Raw genomic sequence first — 15,886 nt, forward strand, 5'->3', positions numbered from 1 at the left:
GCCCATAACAGAGCCTTTTGTATGGCATTGCCCTAAAGAAATCAGCTCTTTTTCCTGTAAAAAAATACAAAGATCCCCCCAACAGTAAAACCCATCACCCAAACTACCCCCCAAAATAAAAAACCTATCTCTAAAAAAAACCTTAGCTACCCATTGCCCTGAAAAGGGCATTTGTATGGGCATTGCCCTTAAAGGGTCATTCAGCTCTTTTTCATTGCCCTTAAAAGGGCATTTAGCTCTTTTAAGAAACCCCAAAACCCTAATCTTTAAAAAAAAAAAGACCCAAAAAAAGTTTAGAAAAACCTAACACTAACCCCCGACGATCCACTTACAGTTTCTGAAGTCCGGACATCCATCCTCATTCAGGCGGAGAGAAGTCTTCATCCAGACGGCGATGTCTTCATCCATCCAGGCGGCGTCTTCTAGCTTCATCCAGGCGGCACGGAGCATCTCCATCCTGTAGACATCCGGCGCGGAGCATCCTCTTCATAAGGTCGCTGCCGAATACTGAATCTTCAATGCAAGGGAGCCTTTTCAAAATGGCGTCCCTTGCATTCCTATTGGCTGATTTGATTTTGGAAATTCAAATCAGCCATTAGGAGGAGAACTACTGAAATTCTATTGGCTATTCAAATCAGCCAATAGAATTTCAGTAACTCTCATCCTATTGGCTGATTTGAACAACTGAACTGTGTCTGGTAAATTATTTTATTCTGTAATTACTGATAGTCGTATACTGTAGTGGCTATATCCAACTACACATACAGGGCTAGATTACAAGTGGCACGCTAAACAATATTTTTGCTCGTGCGCAAACACTGCTAAAAGTAAACTTTTTACTCAGGTGGGTTGTTTGCGCATGAGAGAAACCCAATGCTAACTTCAGGACTTTGGATATCGCAACTGCGTTAACACATTTGCCCCAGAGACTTTCATGGAGTGCACTTTAAAAAAAAGAAAAACCTAAATCTTGCGTGCTAACCTGCCACTGCTTTAGACCTACAAGGTTAAAGGGACAGTCAAGTAAAAAAAAAACTTTCATGTTTCAAATAGGGCATGTCATTTTAAACAACTTTCCAATTTACTTTTATCACCAATTTGGCTTTGTTCTCTTGATATTCTTAGTTGAAAGCTAAACCTAGGAAGGCGCATATGATAATTTCTAAGCCCTTGAACGCCGCCTCTTGTCAGATGTTTTTTTATTTGCTTTTCACAACAGGGGAGAGCTAGTTCATGTGAGCCATATAGATAACATTGTGATCATGCCTGTTGATTGTGGCAGACACTGCACTAATTGGCTAAAATGAAAGTCAATAGTTTATAAATAAAATGTCATGTGATCAGGGGACTATCAGAAGATGCTTAGATACAAGTTAATCACAGGGGTAAAAAGTATATTAATATAAAAGTGTTGGTTATGCAAAACTGGGGAATAGGTAATGAAGGGATTATTTATCTTTAAATACAACAAAAATTCTGGTGTTGACTGTCCCTTTAAACCTGATGGTATTTATGAATATTTAACATTCCAATGTTCTTCACATAGAGGAAAATTTTCTTTTATTTCTAAATATATATTTCTATATTTATATGATTATTTTTTGTAATATGTATATGATATATACATCAAAAATAAAGTTATAAAGAAAAGAAAGAAAAAAAGATGAGAATAAAGAAAGGGGGAGGGGTGGGAGAGAGTGAAAAGAATATTAAACTTTAAAAATGAAACTAATGGCCACTAGAAAAAATCAAACTAATACGCTACAATAGGATGCTCACATAGAATACATATATATATATGATGCCCAGAAAAATAGGCAGTATCAATGTCCTTTTATGATGTCCCATTCATAAAGCAATGGTTAGTAGGCACTGCAGTGTTAAAGCATGTAATTTAAAGCCATAGTAGGTAGATAAGAGGGAGATAGTTAAAGGGATAGTATACACCAATTTTCATATAACTGCATGTAATAGACACTACTATAAAGAATAATATGCACAGATACTGATATAAAACATAATTTATTCTTACCTGATAAATGTGTATTTATTTCTTGGTGAGTCCACGGATCATCTTAATTACTATTGGGAATATCACTCCTGACCAGCAGGAGGAGGAAAAGAGCACCACAGCAAAAGCTGTTAAATACCACCCCCCACCCACAATCCCCAGTCATTCGACTAAAAGGGAAAGGAGAAAGGAAGTAATCTAAGTTGCAGAGGTGCCTGAAGTTTATAGAAAAGCAAACTGTCTGAAAAATAGGGCGGGCCGTTGGCTCACCATGTCAAGAAATAAATACATTTATCAGGTAAGAATAAATTATGTTTTCTTTCTAATGACATGGTGAGTCCACGGTTCATCTTAATTACTGTTGGGAACCAATACCCTAGCTAGAGGACACGGCTGATAAGGGAGGGACAAGACAGTTAACCTAAACAGAAGCCACCACTGCTTGAAGAACCTTTCTCCCAAAAGAAGCCTCTGCTGAAGCAAAAGTATCAAATTTGTAAAATTTAGAAAAAGTATGCAAAGATGACCAAATCGCAGCCTTGCAAAGCTAATCTACAGAAGCTCCATTTTTGAAAGCCCAAGAAGATGAAACAGCCCTCGTGGAATAAGCAGTGATTCTCTCAGGAGGCTGCTGTCCAGCAGTCTCATATGCGAAGCGAATAACGCTCCTCAACCAACAAGAAAGAGAAGTAGCCATATCATTCTTACCCTTACGCTTCCCAGAAAAAACTCAGTATTTACGGCTCGCCGTATTCAGCATTGCACTAGCAGCTCACAAGAGCTGCTGGTGCAACGCCGCCCCTTGCAGACTCGCGGCCAATGCGCTGCCAGCAGGGGGGTGTCAATCAACCCGATTGTACTTGATCGGGTTGTATTGTGGCGATGTGTGTCCTCCTGCTCAGAGCAGGCGGAAAGGTTATGGAGCAGCAGTCTTTGTGACCCCTGCTTCATAACGGCTGTTTCTGGCGAGCCTGCAGGCTCACCAGAAACATGGGGCATCAAGCTCCAATCGGAGCTTGATAAATATGCCCCATAGTCTCAATGACTGACTCAGAAAAACCACACTTAGAAAGAATCAAGCGTTCAATCGTCAAGCAGTCAGCTTCAGAGAAACAAGATTTGGATGAAGGAAGGGACCCTGCAGAAGCGCCAAGGTGGAAGGGAAGACATCTCCACCAGATCTGCAAACCAGATTCTGCAAGGCCACGCAGGAGCAATGAGAATCACTGATGCCCTCTCTTGTTTGACCCCAGAAATGACCCGAGAAAGAAAAGCAAACGGAGGGAACACATATGCCAGACTGAAAGTCCAAGGAACTGCCAGAGCATCTATCAGAACAGCCTGAGGATCCTTTGACCTCGACCCATACCTCGGGAGCTTGGCATTCTGTAGAGATGCCATGAGATCCAACTCCGGCTGCCCCCAACTGAGAATCAAGCTGGAAAATACCTCTGGATGAAGTTCCCACTCCCCCGGATGAAAAGTCTGTCTGCTCAGAAAATCCACTTCCCAATTGTCTACCTCTGGAATATGGATAGCAGACAGACAAAAGTTGTGAATCTCTACACCAATGAATAATCTTGGCTAACTCTGTCATGGCCAAGGAACGCAGAGTTCCTCCCTGATGATTGATGTAAGCCACTGAGGTTATGTTGTCCAACTGAAACCTGATAAACTGGGTTGAAGCTGGCTGAGGCCAGGCTAGAAGAGCATTGAAAATTGCTCTCAGTTCCAAAACATTTATTAGAAGAACCGACTCCTCCCGAGTCCATAGATCCTGAGCCCTTAATGAACCCCAGACAGCACCCCAGCCCAGCAAACTGGCATCGGTGGTTACAATCACTCAGGCAGGTCTGCGAAAGCAAGTTCCCTGAGAGAGAAGATCCTGAGACAACCACCATTGAAGAGAATCTCTGGACATCTGATCTAGAACAATCTTTGGAGATAGATCCGCATAATCCCCGTTCCACTGTCTGAGCAAGCATAACTGCAGAGGTCTGAGATGGAACCGAGCAAACGGAATGATGTTCAGGACTGAAACCATCAGACCAATAACCTCCATGCACTGAGCCACTGACGGCCGAGGAAGGGACTGAAGAGCAAGACACATATTGAAAATGTTTGACTTTCTTGCTTCTGTCAGAAAAATTTTCATCTCTAGAGAATCTACTCTTGTAGCCGGAATTAAGGAACTTTTTCCTAAACAACAACTCTGGTGGGAGTTTGCTAGTTGAAAAGATGGAGTCTGAACTAGAATGTCATCCAGATAAGGAGCCACTGCAACACCCTTCAATCGAAGCACCGCCAACAATGCTCCCAGGACCTTTGAAAAAATTCTGTGAGCTGCTGCCAGAAGAGCTACAAACTGAAAATGTTTGTCTAGAAATGCAAATCTTAGCAACCTGTGATGATCCCTGTCAATGGTAATATGCAGATAGGCATCCTTTAGATCCACTGTGGTCATGAACTGACCTACCTAAACCAAAGAATGGAAAGAATAGTTTCCATCTTGAAAGATGGAACCCTGAGAAACTTGTTTACACTCGAGATCTAAAATAGGTCTGAAAGTTCCCTCCTTTTTGGGAACCACAAAGAGATTGGAAAAAAAACCCAGACCCTGTTCCTGAACCGGAACAGGAACTATCACTCCAATGTTGGAAAGATTCTGAACACAACGTAAGAACGCCTCTCCTTTTATCTGGTTTGCAGATAACCTGGAGAGAAGAAACCTGCCTCTGGGAGAAAAATTATTGAACTCCAGTTTGTTACCCTGGGACACGATATCTACCACCCAGGGATCATGAACATCACAAACCCAAGCTTGAGTGAAGAAAGAGAGTCTGCCCCCCACAATATCCATTCCTAGATCGGGGGCAGACCCTTCATGCTGATTTTGAGTCAGCAACAGGCCTCCTGGACTGCTTCCCCTTATTCCAAAACTGATTTGACTTCCAAGATGGCTTGGACTGTTCCTGCTTGGAGGAAGAAGAGGAAGATTTACCAGAGAAGTTACGAAAGGAACAAAAATTACTCTGACGACCCTTCTGTTTATTTCTTTTATCCTGAGTAAGAGAATGCTCCTTCCCTCCCATAATATCAGAAATAATCTCAGCCAAACCTGGCACAAACAAGGTCTTTCCCTTGTAAGGAATAGACAAAAGCTTAGACCAGGATTTTAACCATAAAGCTCTGCGAGCTAAAATGGCAAACCAGAGATTTTAGATCCCAACTTGATGACCTGTAGAGAAGCATTTGCAATAAAGGAATTAGCCAACTTCAAAGCCTCGATTCTATCTTGAATTTCTTCAAGTGGACAAGAGGAGTATCTTGCTGAATAGAATCATACAATGCATCAAACCAATACGCTCTCCGTATTCAGCATTGCACCAGCAGCTCTTGTGAGGGGGTGTCAATCAACCAGATCATACTCGATCGGGTTGAATTACAGCGATTCCTGTCCGCCTGCTCAGAGAAGGCGGACAGGGTTATGGAGCAGTGGTCTTTGTGACTGCTGCTTCATAACTGCTGTTTCTGGTGAGTCTGAAGACTCACCAGAAACACGGGCGATCAAGCTCCATTCGGAGCTTGATAGATAGGCCCCAAATCCTCAGATACTGCTGAGGATATATGGGTAACCATATCCTGCAAGGAAAAACAACCTGAGATGAAACACAAAGCACTGCAGAAGATTGGGATGTATGAGGAGAAAGCTGCGGATTAGCCAGAACAGGAGACTCCTGAACAACATCCGCCCTAGACAATGAAGGCTCAGAATCAAAAAGTCTATCCTTGTAATGTAATGTTCTCTCAATGGTGCTCTTTGCCTCCTCCTGCTGGTCAGGAGTTATATTCCCAACAGTAATTAAGATGATCCGTGGACTCACTGTGTCATTAGAAAGAAAAATCCAGTATAACACTGTTTAAAAACTTACTTAGAAGATTCCAGTTTAGCTCTGTTTAGGTTACTGGAACACCCACTGCAAGTGGGAAATAGCAGACATTCCCCTCTCCCCCTTCCTTTGCATATAAAAAGACCCTTTACACAAACAGAAGCATGCTGGAGTAGGTATACGTCGGTATTCTCTTAAAACTTTGGGGCTTGGTTAGGAGTCTAAAAATCAGAGCAGTTTTTAAAAAAAACAAAAAAACAACCTGTATGAGCTTTATAAATGGATCATCTACAAAACATGTATGCAAAGAAAAATCTAGTGTATAATGTAAGCAGCTGATAATGCGTGGGTTAAGCAATCAGATTCAAACAGCCTGTTAGATGTCAAAAACAATACGGTGTGGTGTCCCAAACATAATAACAACTAATGTCCTAGCATGTCCCTAAGAGCTCTATCCTGGGAGTTTCACAGAGAATAATGTATAGATCTCACCCACTGCTGTGCTGCATGGATAAAATTCAAGCTGCTGTAAGTGTGTTATGTGTTTATATATGTATACATATGTATATATATGTGTATAAATATGTCTGTAAATAAATTTACATATTTAGACATGTGTATGTAGGTATTTCTAGGTTAAAGCCCTTTTAAATGCAATTTTTTATTAAATAATTTTAATCAGACCGTGTTATTATGAGTGTAACTAAACTGTAACATGTATTTTTTGTGTTTTTTTGTGCAACTTTTTTGTCTCGTGTAACAATCAGCTCTATGAAATCACTCTAACCCGACACATGTTAAATTTGATTGTGCTCAATCGAACACATTTACTTTCAAAATAATAGGCGTGCTATTCAATATCATTAAAAAAAATAATTTAGAGACGTTTTTATGCGACACATACAAACAGTCCAATATTATTTCATAAATCCACTTTCAAGGCTTCTTGTATTATGTATTATCATATTAGTCATTCCAGCAGTAGGCTGTAGTCCAGGGGAGTTCTCGTCTTTTTTTTCAGGTATAGGAAAATCTTTTTCTTTATAAACGCTTCCAATAGACAATAAATTATGCTGGCTATAGAAGGAGCTTTCATTGCTGCAGTTTACAGATTTTAACATCTGTTCTATGGATCCCTAAGGAACAGCACAAGACCTCATAAACAAAGCAACAGTCTAATAGTATTATATATAAACTGCATTTTATATGAAAATTACAAACATTCACCTAGATTACAAGTTTTGCGTTCGTGTTTTAATGCTGAAATTGTCATTTCATTGATAAAACGGCACCGCAGCCATTACAAGTCTTGTCGGTATAACTGTCCCGCAAGCCTTTTAGCCTGTAACACAACGTCAGTCGCACACTCGTAAAAATTACGTTTTTTGCATGGGACTTCCATAGCACAGCTATTACAAGTTTTGCGGTGAGGCTAAAAAGCTTGCGTTAGAGCCTATACCGACACGATTCGTTTTGCAATCTAAGACCAGTCGTTATGAGTTTTACGCTACAAAACTGTTACATAAAGCTCATAACTAAACTGTCACAAAGTACACTAAACACCCATAAACTACCTATTAACCCCAAAACCGAGGCCCTCCCGCATCGCAAACACTATATTAAAGTTATTAACCCATAATCTTCTGCTCCCGACATCGCCGCCAAAATTTAAATTTATTAACCCCTATTCCGCCGCTCCCCGACTTCGCCGCCACTATACTAAAGTTATTAACCTCTATTCCCCCACATCCCAACATCGTCCACACTATAATAAATCTATTACCCCTATTCCGCTGCTCCCCGACACCGCCACCACTACAATAAACCTAACCCCTAAACCGCAAGCCCCCCACAACGAAATATACTAAATTAAACTATTAACCCCTAAACTGAAAGCCCCCCACATCACAATTAACTAATTTAAACTAGTAACCCCTAAACCAAATGCCCCCTAACTTTAGATTAAAATTACAATTTACCTATCTTAAATTAAATTAAAATTTACCTGTCAAATTAAAAAAACTTAAACAAGTTTAGTTTAAACAATTTTAAACAAATTAAACTAGTATAACTATTAAACTACAATTAAACTAACTACCAATTAAAGAAAACTAAAATACAAAGTATCTAATTACAAAAAAATAAAAAATACTAAATTACGAAAAATAACAAACACTAAATTACGAAAAATAACAAAAACGAAATTATCGTAGCCTACAATAAACTACCAATAGCCCTTAAAAGGGCCTTTTGAAGGGCATTGCCCTAAGTTAAACAGGTCTTTTACCAGTAAAAAAAACACAAAGACCCCCCAACAGTAAAACCCACCACCCAACTAACCCCCTAAAATAAAAAAATCTAACTCTAACAAAAACTTAAGCTACCCATTGCCCTGAAAATGGCATTTGTATGGGCATTGCCCTTAAAAGGGCATTTAGCTCTTTTGCATTGCCCTGAAAAGGGCTTTTAGCTCTTTTAAGAAAAGCCCAAACCCTAAACTAAAAAAAAAAAAAACACCCAAAAAAGTAAAAAAAAAATCCTAACACTAACCCCCAAAGAGCCACTTACAGTTCCTGAAGTCCGGACATCCAGGCGGCGAGAAGTCTTCATCCAGGCGACTCCATTTTCATCCATCACAGAACCGGCATCTTCTTCATCCCTGTGGAGGCAGAGCGGCGATCCGCGGAGGTCTATGCGAAGGTCCAAGGCGGAGGTCCAGGTGAAGGTCCAGGCGGAGGTCCAAGGCGAAGGTCCAGGCGGAGGTCCAAGGAGAAGGTCCAGGTGGAGGTCCATCGATGCGATGTGGAGGTCCTCTTCATGCAATCGTCTGCTGCACACTGAGGATTGAAATGCAAGGTACCCCTTTTATACTGGGGGTACCATTGCATTCCTATTGGCTGAAAATTTTCAATCAGCCAATAGGAATTAGGGCACCTAAAATCCTATTGGCTTTTCAAATCAGCCAATAGGATTTAAGCAGCTCTCATTCTATTGGCTGATATAGAGGCGGAAGATCGCATGAAGAGGACCTCCATGTCAGATCGATGGACCTCCGCCTAGACCTCCTCCTTGAACCTCCGCCTTGGACCTTTGCCTGGACCTCCGCCTCCGCACATTGCCACTCTGCCTCCGCAGGGATGAAGAAGATGCCGGTCCCGTGATGGATGAAGATGGAGCCGCCGGGATGAAGATCTTTCAAGCGGGACTTCAACAACTGTGAGTACCTAAAGAGGGGTTAGTGTCAGGTTTTTTTAAGTTTTTTTGGGGTGGGGTTTTTTCAGATTAGGGTGGACACTCATAAAAGATCTGAATGCCCTTTTAAGGGCAGCAAAAGAGCTGTATGCCCTTTTCAGGGTAATGCCCATACAATGCCCTTTTCAGGGCAATGGGTAGATTAGGTTTTTTTTAGATAGTTTTCTTATTTTGTGGGTTTGGGGGGCAGGGAGTTTGTAATGTTAGTGGGTCTTTGTATTTTTTTTTTCAGAAAAAGAGCTGTTATCTTTAGGGCAATGTCTTACAAAAGGCCCTTTTAAGGGCTATTGGTAGTTTATTCTGGATTAGGTTTCTTTTATTTTGGGGTGTTTTTTTTTCAAAATGGGTATTAAAATAGGAATCATTTTTATTATTTTGGATAATTTGTTTGTTATTTTGTGTAATGTTTTTTTTTTCTTTGGGGTGGGTTTTTATTTTTAGATTAGGGGTTGGGCATTTCATAAAAGAGCTGAATGCCCTTTTAAGGGCAGGAAAAAGAGCTGAATGCCCTTTTAAAGGCAATGCCCATACAAATGCCCTTTTCAGGGCAATGGGAAGATTAGGTTTTACTTTATTTTTATTTTTTGTGTTTGTGGGCTGGGGGTTTGTATTCTGTTAGGGGGTATTTGTTTTTCTTTTTGTAGGAAAAGAACTGTTATCTAGTCTACCTAGTTAAAATAAATACAAATTTACCTGTGAAAAAATAAATAAAACCTAAGCTAGCTACGATATAACTATTAGTTATATTGTAGCCAGCTTAGGTTTTATTTCACAGGTATGTATGTATTTAGTTTTAAATAGGTATTATTTAGTAAATAATTGTAACTTAAATTTAGCTCGATTTTAATTATGTTAAAGTTAGGGGGTGTTAGGATTAGGGTTAGGGTTAGGTTTAGGGGTTGATAGTTTAATTTAGGTTGCTACGATATGGGGGGCTGGCAGTTTAGGGGTTAATAGGTTTATTTAGAGGTATTGATGTGGAGACCAGAGGTTTAGGGGTTAATAGCTTTATTTAGTGGTGGCAATGTCAGGGAGCGACAGAATAGGGGTTAATAGATTTATTATAGTCTGGGCAATGTTGGGGTGCAAAGGAATAGGTGTTAATAACTTTAGTATAGTGGCGGCGATATCGCGAGCGGCAGATTAGGGGTCAATGACATTATGTAGGTGTCGGCGATGTCAAGGGCAGCAGATTAGGGGTGTTTAGACATGGGGTTTATGTTAGGGTGTTAGGTTTAAACGTTACTTTTTTCCCCATAGACATCAATGGGGCTGCGTTACGGAGCTTTACATTCCGTGATTGCAGGTGTTAGTTTTTTTTCTAACCCGCTCTCCCCATTGATGTCTATAAAGAAAGCGTGCACGAGCACATCAAAACAGCACTTGTATTTTGTGCGGTATGGAGTTCAACGCAAACATATCGCACACATAAGCCAGCTGTTTCAAAACTTGTAATGGCTGCGCTATGGAGGGTGAAATAAGCAACTTTTGTTGTGTTCGTTAAAAACCCTATAGCGCGCATAACCCGTTGTAACGGTACCAACCGGATACCAAGGGTTAACACCAGGGAACAATGTCCTGCATAGGGAATCAGCAATTCACAACCCAGCCAGTTTTCAGGTTTTAAACAGAATGACTTTTATTAAGGCTCATATGCCCAGTATTTATGCAGGTCTGACCCCCCCAGAAGGGGGGTTGAAAGAATGTTGTACATTAGATGGAGGGAACACGCCCTTTTACATGATACAATAGAATACCTTGCTCAAGCTGATAACAATTTAAACACAGACACACACTTGGCTTTCCTTATCATCTAGGGTCTGCTCTCTGAGGTTGATTAAACAATGGACTGTGTATCAATAACATTAATGACAGTGCACAATAGCTGAGGCTAAAGCTGAACACAGTTAACTCTTTCAGTGCTGACAGAAGGGTCTGTCACATCTACATAGCACAATATACAGCCTATAGACAACCTTTCTTACGTTATAGTCCAGAAGTGGCTAGGTTTGCCACAATGCTCCCCAGAACCAAGCCGGCATACACAGTCTGATCCCAACGGATCGGCTTGGGGATGTCCGGGGCAACAACTTTCGGCTCAAGTAAGCTACGGGGTGTTCTCCGCCATCTGCTCCAACTTGGCTCAGTACTGCCCCCACCCCAAACATGGAAGCGTCTCTTCCCGGAGGGACTGGGCTTGGGTAGTCACAGGGTTAACATCAGCGGGATCCATGGGAGCATAGGCAGAAACAAGGGGGGCCAAGTCATTTCCAAGGAGAACATCAGCAGGTAAGTCCTTCTTGACCCCCACATTCACAAGTCTAGCGCCCACTCCCCAATCCAAATGTACCCTGGCAACAGGTAGGCGGAACAGTGTGCCCCCTGCTACCCTCACAGCCATAGTGTCTCCAGTGTGCTGTTTCTCAGACACCAAGTTCTCTTGAAGCAAGGTCATGGTAGCACCAGTATCCCGTAGACCACTGACCTCCTTCCCATTCACTTTAACCCGCTGCCGGTTATTCCGGTGGGCAGCTTGCACGGGGTCTGCTTCATGTAGGCTGCCCCAGCATTCTGGCGCCTCTACGTAGCGGGCCGCAGGCTGAGGATTATGTGGGATTCCGCCGGCGGGTCTTCTCCAGGACTGTGCTTGATTTGCTGCGTTTAGGGGACACTCTGGTCTTTTGTGCCCTAGTCGCTTACATCCAAAGCACCGAATAGGTTGTGAGTAGCCCCGCGAATTGAACTGGGCTCTCTGAGGGTAGTTCGTGGCCAGAGGCCGTGTGATATAGCGGTGCGCTGGGGGCTGGTAACTGGCCGCTGCTGGGGTGACTGGGGGTCTGTACTCCACTCTAGCAGTGGGCAATCGGTATACCGCTCCCCCTGCCCCTCGTACTGCCACGGATCCGCCCGTGTGTACTGTATCCGGCACCAAATGGGGAGCTATCAGGGTTAAAGTAGCTCCCGAATCCCGAAGTCCCTGGACCTCCTTCCCCTCTACGGTCCCCAGCTGGCGGGGATGTTGCCAGTTATCGGCGGCCCGGACCGACATCACCTCATGCAGAATTCCCAGGGGTTCCTCGGCTTGGGTGCTCAACACCTCATGAGCGGCTGGCTCCGTTTGGTAATGGTGAGCAGCCGCCCTTGGGGCCAGGTTCTGTCTGACCTGGTTCCAAGCTTGTCTGCTCCGATTTTGGGTGCACTCACGTGCCATATGTCCCCACTGCTTGCAGGTGTGGCATTGTATATTAGCCCGTCCGTTGTTAGGCTGTAGTCCATGGTGCCTCCTGGCATCAAAATGCTGGTCTGCTAATCTGGCTGCTTCGGTTAAGGTGAGGGGTTTTCGATCTCTCACCCATTCTTGGGCTTCTGGGGACAAGCCGTTAAAGAATTGCTCCAACAGCATCAGTTGTCGCAATTCTTCCATGGTGGTAGCTTGGCTGGCCTGTATCCACCCTTGAGATGCTTGATCCAGCTTGTGGGCCCACTCTGCATGTGAATCTCTTTCTGGCTTGCGCAGGCCTCTAAACTTGCGCCGGTATGCCTCTGAGGTAATGGCATATCTTTCCAAGATCGCTCTCTTCACTTTAGCGTAATCCTTGCTGTCCTCCCTGGGTACAGCGCGATACGCTTCCGCTGCCCTACCGGCTAGCTTGCCTGCTAGCACCGGCACCCATACGGACTGCTCCAAATCATGTAACTCGCACAGTCTCTCAAAATCCTGTAAATACCCATCAATCTCATCCTTCTCCTCACAAAACATTTTAAATGCATGGTATGGGATTTTGGGTCTTACTGGGTTGCTGAGTGCGTCCAAAATGGATTCTGCTCGGAGGATGCATTCCGCGGACTGTGTGCCATCACGTACTCCTGCACATCTGCCATTACCACGGATAGCATATCCCGTGGTACAGGTTGGGGTAAAAATTCCAGCCTGGTCCTCATTTCCCTCTGGTATAGGGTCTCCTCCATGGCTGCTGGAGGCGTAGCGCTGCGAGCTCTGTCTCCCTCCATCAGCTCAGCAATTAATATAGCCTTGGGTTTGCTGCTGCCTATCTTTCCCCTGGCTTCTAGCAGTTCCTTTTACGTTTGTCTCTTTAGCTTAGAATAATCCATCTCCATTCACTTCGGTCCCTGGTACTCCTTCCATCTTAGTCAGTATTGTAGTAATCCCCCTCTTCCTGAGGTTACTGGCTTGTGTAGTTGCTCTTCTGGGCGATAAGGTTCATCCCACCGCTGCCACCAATTGTAACGGTACCAACCGGATACCAAGGGTTAACACCAGGGAACAATGTCCTGCATAGGGAATCAGCAATTCACAACCCAGCCAGTTTTCAGGTTTTAAACAGAATGACTTTTATTAAGGCTCATATGCCCAGTATTTATGCAGGTCTGACCCCCCCAGAAGGGGGGTTGAAAGAATGTTGTACATTAGATGGAGGGAACACGCCCTTTTACATGATACAATAGAATACCTTGCTCAAGCTGATAACAATTTAAACACAGACACACACTTGGCTTTCCTTATCATCTAGGGTCTGCTCTCTGAGGTTGATTAAACAATGGACTGTGTATCAATAACATTAATGACAGTGCACAATAGCTGAGGCTAAAGCTGAACACAGTTAACTCTTTCAGTGCTGACAGAAGGGTCTGTCACATCTACATAGCACAATATACAGCCTATAGACAACCTTTCTTACGTTATAGTCCAGAAGTGGCTAGGTTTGCCACACCCGTAATCTACCTGATTATCATGTAAATCGAATGTCTGTGTTTGCTGCCCTACCAGGAAAAATTAACTCAAAAGATATAATCCCAACCATCTTTCTTTAAGCAGATTTAATAAGCAGCAGATGTTGCTATCTCTGCCCGTAGTTTCCAGTTCGCCTGAAACAGAAGTTAAGAAGCAGCGGTCTAACGTAAAATTCTCTGCCTCCTAAAGGTCTCGACATTTAGAGATATCGGGCAGACATGATTCGCTACAACTCAGTGTATTACCTGAGCCAGATTTTTGGGGGAAGGGATTTTAGGGATATTATTTGTGCAATATGTGCGCACCATTTAATCAGCTGAGGCTAAAGTTTCTTTGCAGCATGGAACAAAAAAACTAACTGATGACTATCAGGCCTCAAAGAAATGGAATACTTAATGGTGTCTGTTTCTATCATTGGCTCTGTGATTGTCTGAATAAAGCACATGCATTAAATGGATATAACACCAAGCCTCTGCATAGTTTATGGAGTGCTTACAATAATGCATTAAACATTGTCTCATTACTATTTGTAACATATGGGTAAGGATTCATTTGGTGACAAGCATTAACATTTTGAAGGGTTAAGCAGTAAAGAACTGAAACTAGAAGTACAAATATAGCACTCTGAACGTTGGATAATATATAGTCGGTAAATGTATGCTAAACACAACTAGAAAATAAAACTTAACTTTTATTAAATAATAAGGATGTTAAAAACATAGGGTAGGTAAAGGTTAAAAATACAAATTGCTTATAGGTGCCCGGAGATGGCTCATGAATAACCAATGTCAAATAATAACCAAATGGTTCAATGGTTGTCACAATCTAAATGCGTTTTGAAGGTATATAGAGGTTATCACTCAACAGATAAGGTAAAAAGTTATCTTAAACTGTTATTACCAAGGGTAATTGAATTCAGCTTTCCTGATGGAAATAAGTTTGCTTGTTAATATCATAAGGGAGATTACCAGTTGATACCATAAATATCACTCTGAAGTAAGAGAGTATCTGCCTGTAGTAATCCCCTAATAGGACTAAGTATACCTGTTAATACCATACAGGGGTTTACCAGTTGATACCATGAGTATCGCTCTGAAATAGAAGAGTGTATGTTGGTTATGATCCCCTTATAGGGGTCAGTCTACTTGTTAATACCATATAGGGGAGGTTACTTATTGATACAGTAAGTATACTGGTTAGTACCAGTTTGAATCTGGTTGAGAAAAGTTACCTCTTAATACCGTAAGTGTTGCTCAAAAAATGTAGAAAAGGTTACATATTAATACCGTGAGTATACTGGTTAGTACCAGTTTGAATCTGGTTAATACCATATAGGGGAGGTTACCTATTAATCCCGTAAGTATACTGGTTAGTACCAGTTTAAATCTGGTTGAGAAAGGTTACCTCTTAATACTGTAAGTATTGCTCAAAAAATGTGGAGAAGGTTACCTATTAATACCATGAGTATACTGGTTAGTACCAGTTTGAATCTGGTTGAGAAAGGTTACCTATTAATACCATAAGTATTACTTAAAAAATGTGAAGAAAGTATGTTGATCAATAAGTTTACCTGGTTATACCGTAAGATGGAAGAACATGTGGATACCTAAGGTATCACTACATAAATAGAAAATAAAATATATACCTATTAATACCAAGGGTAGTTATGTTATGGTATCCTAGTGGGAATAAGCGCATCAGTTAATACCGTGCTGAAAAATTACCTGTTAATATCGTAAGTATATACCTATTAATACCAAGGATGGTTATGTTATTGTCTCCTAGTGGGAATGAGCGTACCTGTTAATACCGTGCTGAGAAATTACTTGTTAATACCGTAAGTATCATTAGGAAATGTATCTTAGTATCCTAGTATCTTAAGGAAGATGTTACCTATTAATACCATACATATTTCTCAACCATAAATTAGAGAATTATAGTATCCATAGATACTTATTCAATCATTGGTAAGATTTTATA

Source organism: Bombina bombina, chromosome 6 (assembly GCF_027579735.1).
Source record: "Bombina bombina isolate aBomBom1 chromosome 6, aBomBom1.pri, whole genome shotgun sequence".
Classification (NCBI taxonomy): Eukaryota; Metazoa; Chordata; class Amphibia; order Anura; family Bombinatoridae; genus Bombina; species Bombina bombina.